General features: G+C 45.9%; 1 protein-coding gene across 3 annotated transcripts in view; it reads right to left on the reverse strand.

The window, feature by feature from the left end:
- Nucleotides 1-6926, reverse strand: part of AKT3 (AKT serine/threonine kinase 3) — a 153791-nt gene extending 146865 nt beyond the window's left edge. For 2 of the 3 annotated variants that reach the window (XR_014691691.1, XM_084515113.1), the window contains exon 1: nucleotides 6403-6733. The gene's annotated coding sequence lies outside the window, so the exon portion shown is untranslated. The other variant, XM_084515114.1, reaches the window with a different exon arrangement.
- Nucleotides 6927-7814: the final 888 nt, after the last annotated feature.

Consider the following 7814-nt stretch of genomic DNA (forward strand, 5'->3'; position numbering starts at 1 on the left):
AATACATTAACTGGTTTTACAATACAAAGAAATATAATAAAAACCAACATTCTAAATACATTCTAAATCTATAAAATCTTTACTGCTGTATGCACAATTAAGACACTTAAGCATACCCCTAAACAATTTCTAATTTTATATGTTCCTATTTTACAAATTTTACAACAAAGATAAAAAAAAAAAAAGATATCTCTGCAACAGGCATTGCAAATATTTTTTTAAATCGTATTCTGCACTAAAAATCTCGATGTCATTAAGAATATTGACATTAAAAATTATTCCTGACAATTTTATTTCCTAAGCCTTGGCTTGGAATTAGAAGGAGGATAACAAAACTAGCAATATTTACACTTTGTGGTAAGGAAAAACAAGATGCTTTAGAAAAGATAAATAGGTCTTTATAAAGCACACTTATGTGTATACTTTGTGCTTTAATATTTTCAGTCTTCTGTCTTCACTTACTGTATGTCAAAAAGCTGCACATAACTCATACATGTTTAGATAAGCGAGTTAGAGACTTTAGATAAATTCAGTTGTGACTGCGGTCACACTTAAATTTTAATATATTAAGTTATATGTTTCAGTTAGATTTTGCAACTGAGTAATTTGCCAATAAAGAAACTATAATCCTGTATTCTTTTTCATATTAGAATGACAAATTAAGCTATTTTAAGGGACAAAGGTACAATTAAGGTAAGGTGAACAAACCCACCCTTGTCTTTGTTTACCAAGGTATAAAGGAAGTTTCTAACAGTAGCTAAATTGTTTCTCTAGAATCCCACATGAAAAAATAACAACCCATTGTTTGCATTGTTTTTATTGACAAAAATGCTTTGAATCCTTTTCTCTCCCCAGTCAGAGAAAATAAAAATAAATAAAAAAAAAATCAGACAGGAGAGTGAGAAAATAAAACGTATGAGAATACAGGTCTGAAATTCAACCAAAGAATATATTTAAAGCAGTAAATGTGAATGGAGGGCTAAAGTTATGCATTAGAGAAAAAAGTTACTCAGACAACGAACTTGGGAGAGTTTTGAGACTTAAAAGAAGTCAAATTAAAGATTAGTTGAGGATCATAACTATGACAGCCATATTCCACTCAACACTTCAAAATATAATAAATTTAACTTGCTGAGGATTAACATAGGAATACTCTTTCTTGCCATTTCAAGATGAAGTTCCTTCACTCTTTAAAAAAAAAAAAAAAAAAGTTTTGTAATGTCTCAAACTACCAAGCAAAATTAAACTCAAGTTTCATATTTTGAAAACAAATTAAATTGGATTTTTAAGTCTATAATACCCTGAAACAGGTTGTCTAATTTGTGAAATGTCACAGAACCAAGAAATTCCCACACATTCTGCAATGAGATAGGTTAAAAGATATCTAAGAGATACCAAATAGAGCTTCATTAAGCTCATATGTTTGATTTTTGGTAAGATAGTAACTTTTGTGGAGCACAGCACCATAGTGCATACACAATGCCAAGCACATAGGTGAAGCCACAAAGAATTAAGACAATAAAAGTCAGAAATAAGCAAAGTACCATGAGTACTGGGAAAAGGAAAGTACTGAAATAAATATGTGCTCTCAAACTATTAATATACAAGATGAAAAAAGTTCAATGACATGTCTACCAAAAGACTTTCATTCAAACTCCTAAATTAGGATTTATTTATTATTATTTAGGTATTGTACAAATTAAATTCTGAATTTGCTTGAAAAAGTGATTCTTTCCCACATAGCCATCAAAAATTGCTGAACTTGCTAATTCTACCACTACAACATGACCAGAACTACACTCCAGCTTCTAATCTAAACCTTTTGGATCTGCTTGTTCATCTTCAACAAGCATTATTCTCATCAATTTGAGATCTGAATGTCCTAAGCACAGAATGAATTCTCTACAACCACAAATGTAGACTGTTCATTTTTCAAAAGCATCTTGTCACTTGAACACATTTAAGGCTAGATGCAGTGCCTACTAGACAAAGGTCTTCAGCAAATGTTATACAAAAAGACAGATTACATGAAACTCACACATTTAACCTTAATTCTTTGCCCTATAGTATGTAGCTTTAAGAAAAACACAAGACAAGTTGTACCAATCACATATCCCAGGAAGCACACTAAACAGTTGGGGAAAAAAAAAAAAAAAAAAGAGAGAGAGAGAGAGAAAAAAAAAAAAAAAAAAAAAAACACTTTTGTTGGTAAAAATTGTTTTGAAAGCCTGCTGAGACTCCACCAAGAAATACTGTATCACTTTTGTGGGGTTAAACCACCTGTAAGAGAAGCTTTTGACCTCTAGGCACTGCCACCCCACACCTAAAAAAATCCAGTGGCAAGACCTTATTGATCTCTGTAAAGCTGAATCAGGCTCTTCACCTGTGCTCCTACTGTGGGATGCATTCAAATAACTTCATCGCACACACAATGCAGTAACATCTGACAAACAGTGCTATCACGTCATTCAGCCATGTATGAAACACTGAGGTCCTGGCTGCATTCTTAAGGGAATTATTGCTGCTCTTTAGTCAGGATATTCCAGAAAAATTCACAGGGTAAGAGCTTGTTCTTAATACTCTTTTTGATCAATAGGACTCATACCTAGACACTCGCATAGAAACACATGGAAAGATAGGGTTGCTCAAGATGGATGCGAGACATAAGAAGTTATTTCATCTAAACATAGTCAATGTTGACACTAATATCAAAAGTCTGAGAAATATTTAAAATGATCAAAAGCAAGCATTTTTCTATACACAGGACAAAAATGCTTCCTCTCCTTGAAAAGAATATTTAATGATATTTGTAACTTTTTTTTTCTTTTTTTTTTTTTTTTTTTTTTTTTGTAAGTATAGACTTTGCCACAGCTTCCTAATATACCTGAACAACACCTTTAAATAACAAAGACAAAAAGAATCTGTTTGGAATCCATCACATGTGCCAAAACTACTTCAATTGCCATACTTAATGTTGATGTAGAGCTACAGGACAAGGACAAAATGCCATACCATCTATTACTACAGCCTTGCATTTTCTGCAAGCTTTTTTTATAATTTTTCTCTTCATATAAACAGCCCTGAATCTGCTTCATACAAGCAGCCCAGAAGAAAACACAAACCAAAACTTTAAATATGATTTGACACCACACAAAGCACTAAGAAGTTACCTTTCCTGTTCAGTAGTTTTGTTTGTTTCTCTGGCTTTAATAGTTTTGTAAAACACTTTGAATAAGCTTTTCCATTTACTATGTAACTACGGCTTAGAAAAGAGTCTTCTACATAGCCTGCCAACCTGTTGCAAAGACAAGCAACAAGTGCCACAAATTTACCAACAAGAATTTGCAACACTCAGGGCTGCCCTTCCATGTAACCAGGAGGCAACATACTAGCAGACACGAGGCTCCTCATCCCAAAGATCCCTTGTTTTCCAGGCAGTGCCACACTCCCTGACGGACCTGTTGTGCTAGACAGCAACCCCTGTCCCTGACATGATATCCTTGGTAACCATCTCCTAACAGAATGAGAGCCAATCTAATACTCTAGAATGAAGGGCAATCTTACAAGTGATGGTAAATTTCATACAAATATTGGAAACAAAACTGACATTTTAAGGTAAATAAAACTTGTGAAGGCACACATTTATCTGTTCCACTCTCTTTGAACCATCAATGTTGTTCACAAAAGGAGCACTGCACATTTTGAACAGAACGCTTACTTTATTAGCTGGGAAAAACAAACCAGAGGTCTTTGGGCACATAGTGCTGGCTGACTTGGGACAACTAACATCCCTACTAAGCATGCAGCTACAGTCTAGTGCATTCCTTTTAAAGCAACTCCATTTATGCATTAACCATATTGAAATGGAAGTACACTACAAGAAAGTTTTCACTCTACCTATTTCAAGGTCCTCCCACTCTCCAGTGTTGGTTAAAACTAGCATCGTGCCAAAGCCACCAAAGATGCCACCAAAGTTGGACTTCCACGCACAGAGTCGACCTCTCCTGCTGCATCATTAGCAGCACAAAATGAAATTACAACCAAATACATTTATTAGAAACTGAATCTTCTTTATACTAAGAACAGCACAGAAATTTCAAATTTATTTTAACATTTGAACTACTGCAATAAAGGTATCATACCTTCCAAAGCAATCAAGTATTTCAAAGTTATTTCACCAAAACAAATAAACAAACAAACAAAAAAACTTCTTGGGTATAGAAATGACTATCTCTTTAAATTGGGAAAATTTGCACACGGAAAGTGAAAGAAGACTAAATAAACCAGTGGCAGACAAATTCCAAGTAGTCTGAAGGATGCCGCAGTTATTATACAAACTTCAGACACATGCTGTTTCAAACTGAAGTCGGAAGTCAAGATATGGTTTCTGGGAACATCTTGCAAACAGAAGCTTGGGTTGCAAACAATAGCAGAGCTCCGGTGGTTTTGGGGTAAGCTAAAGAAAAAACACTACTGTTATCCCTTCCTTCCACAAAGCATTTGTTCCAGTGTCAAGATGTCAACATTTTCCAGTACAAGTTAATGCCATCGCAGCCTTAACACTGTATCTGCTTCAACTGGGTCAAGATATAAACTCGTATGTGTCAGATGTCTCATGGGCTTCCCGTAGAGCAGCAGCATGTTGTTTAACCAGGCATCATCTTCCCCCAAACTGCCAAACAAGTGAGGGAGCACGATGCTGAAATACAACTTTCTATGAAGCTGCCCATGAAGCTGAAGAGCCCGCTGAGGTAAGGCAAACCTAGCTAGAGGAAGGCAGGAACGCACCACAGCATTGACCACCTCAAATATGAGTTTCACTGGTTTTACCTGTGTGTGTGTGCATACACCAAACATCTATGTTAGAGGAAAAATGAGTTATCGAAATATGATACAAAGCTTTCCAGGAAACAGGATTTTTCTTATCTCTACAGTTTTTCTTTGGCTCTCATTTGAACTTGACTGACTGTCCGCATCCAACCAAAACAGATCCACGTGGGCTATAATTAGCAATCCAATCCAATTAGTGATATTGGGGTCAACTTAAAGGCTCCTGCCATAAAATAAACAAACAAGCAAAAAAAAAAAAAAAAAAACAGTCCTAGAGGCGGGATCTTGAGTTGTATGCTTATCTTAAGAGCCAAAATAAGCTTTCTTCCCTATTTCATACACACTTTTCATATTTGTATACAGAAGCTAGCAACAACAGGTCACGCTGAAGAAGTCCTTTCTCAGAAGTTCAGGACCTCTCATTTGCATGCCTCTTGCCCTGGGAAATTGATTGCTATGTACAAAATATGGTGAGGTATGGGGGAAGTACGTCTGCCTATTCGCCAAGTTTTGGTAGGTCCTAAACAAACAGCGGCAGAAGAGGCGGCTGCGAGTTCCTTCAGTCCTGGGAAAGGCTGGCGATGGAGGTACCTGGGGCATTGGGGTTTTCAGAACAGAACTTCTTCAGGAGAAGTTAAGCGAGTCAAGCCGTAGGCGTTATTTTCATAAAAATAAAAACGAGATCCTGTAGATGTAGCCGAGTAGCCAACCAACTGATAGCTACATTAAAAATATAGCATGAAGATGTGGAGCAATGCAGTTGTTTACTCCCTACCAGCCGCACAAAACCAGGAATTTGGGGCTTTTCTTTACATTTTTTTAGCCTAACCCCGTTAGATAACCCAGCGTGGCAGGCTCTGGGTAGGGAACCAGCAGCAACCGCGCCGCCGCCGCGCTGCCCTCCCCTCCCCGCCAGCTCCCGGCCCCTGCGGCTGGGACACGGCGACAGCATCCCCCCTATCGCGACACGCGCGCCCCGGCGACATGGGGTGGGGGGGGTGCAGCACGTGCGGGGCGCGCCCCCGCCGCGCGTCAACTTGCTCGGCATGTGCGCGGCGGCCTCCATGATGGCTGGTGCGGGAGGAGGAGGAGGAGGAGGAGGAGGGCTCGGGGGCGGCGGCCGGTTTGTTTACTCGCAGGCAGGAGCCGCCAGCGGCGGCATCACCCGGGCGGCGCGGGCACGCGCGCCGCGGGCACGCGCGCGGGGCTGCCAGACCCCCGCGCCGCAGTCACCCCCGGCGCGCTCCCGCGGGGTGGGGGGGATAAAAAAACGTGGGGGGGAGGATAACGGGGGGGCTGCGCTCGCTCCCGCCGGGGGCGCGCCCTGCCCGACCCCCCCCCCACCGTTACATAACGCCCGCACCGCCCGGGGGGGGGACCCCCGCCCCCGATCCCCAGCTCCCCCCCCGGTCCCCCCCCAGCCCCGGGCCCGGCCCGGCCGCGCCGCCGCCGCCGCCCCGCGCCCCCTCCGCGCCCCCTCCCCGCCTCCCCCCCCGCTCCCCGCCCGCCTCCTCGCTCCCTCCCCTCCCGCCCCTCCCGCCCCGCCGCCGCCCGGCCCCTCCCGCCCCGTACCTGCAGAGGCGGCGGCGGCGGCGCCGCGGGCGCTGCTGCGGAGCCGGAGGGCGGCGGCGGCGGCGGCGGCGGCTCCGGCTCCGGGGGGAGAAGGGGAGGAGGGCGCCGCTGCCGCCTCCTCCTCCTCCCCCGTCCCCCCGCCGGGCTCGGCGGTCCCCGGCGGCTCCGCGGGGGCGGCAGGAGGCGGCCCCGGCCCCCCCCCGGCTACATGGAGCCGCGCGCCCCGCTACGCACGGAGCCGCCCGGGCGGGCAGCGCGGCCGCGGCGGCATCGACGCGCGGGGGTCAGGAGGAGGAGGAGGAGGAGGAGGAGGAGGGCGGCGGCGGCGGCTCCCCCCGGCGCACTCACCCCGGAGCCGGCCGGGCCCCGCTGTCGGCTCCTCCCGCCGCCTCCGCCGGGCTCGTTATTGACTTTCAGGAAAACTCCCGACGTCACCGGCTCCCCCCGCGTGTCTCCCCCTCCGCGGCGGCGGCGGCGGCGGCATCGGCGGCATGCCCAGCTCTCGCGAGAAGCGCGCCGGGGCCGGGGCCGGGGGGGGGCCGCCAGACGGCGCGGGGGGAGCCAGACAGAGGGGGGCGGCTGAGGTGAGGGGGGCGGCGGGGACGGGGCCGCCGCCGGCTGCGGAAGGAGGCGGGGAGGCGGCGGGGACGGGGCCCGCCCGCCCGCCCGCCGCGGGGCGGCCCCGGTGGTGCTGCAGCCCCGGCATCCGCAGGGCTGCGGTCGCCCCGACGGGCACACGGATGCGCCGCGGCGATGCTCCCGCACGGCTCGGCTGCCGGTGCCACCCGCGACAAGGACGCGGCGCCGGTGCCCCAGACTGGTGTCGCAGGGTGTCCTCCCTCCCGCACCCCGCCTTCCTCTACAGCCCTTTGAAAGCCCAGTCCTGCTTCTGCCTCTCCTGCTGCAGGGCTTCGCCGAGAATTTCTAGAGGATCCAAATAATCGTATGAGTTGGCATAGGACTGGAAAGTTGCCTCCAGGGGCAGCGAATCCATTCCCTGCTGTGGCAGGCAACCGTACCGCACAATCCCATTCATAAAGCTGCTGAGTTTCATCTTCGAGCTGCAGAGTTTGTTTGCCCTACTGATTGCACTAGCAGGCTGCACCCTGTGCTCCCCGTCCCCTGAATTCTGAAGAAAAGCAACAAAATATTTATTTGATTAACACAACTTTTTGGGAAATAAAAATAAAAGTACATTGCCAAGCATTACTTCCTTTCCCCGAATTTACGGTTCAGTCTTCCTCTTTCCTCAAAATAACTTGACTGAGATGAGTATCTCATCATCTATCAAGATGCACGTAAAGCCATAATATCCATTATTCAAATGGATGTATGCATTAACGTCTCCCCTCACCATTGTCACAATGCTGCTTCTGAGAAACGAAAGGTGTGGCTGGTTCTTGGAAGGTGCC

The sequence above is a fragment of the Aythya ferina genome, assembly GCF_964211825.1.
Source record: "Aythya ferina genome assembly, chromosome: 3".
Taxonomy (NCBI): Eukaryota; Metazoa; Chordata; class Aves; order Anseriformes; family Anatidae; genus Aythya; species Aythya ferina.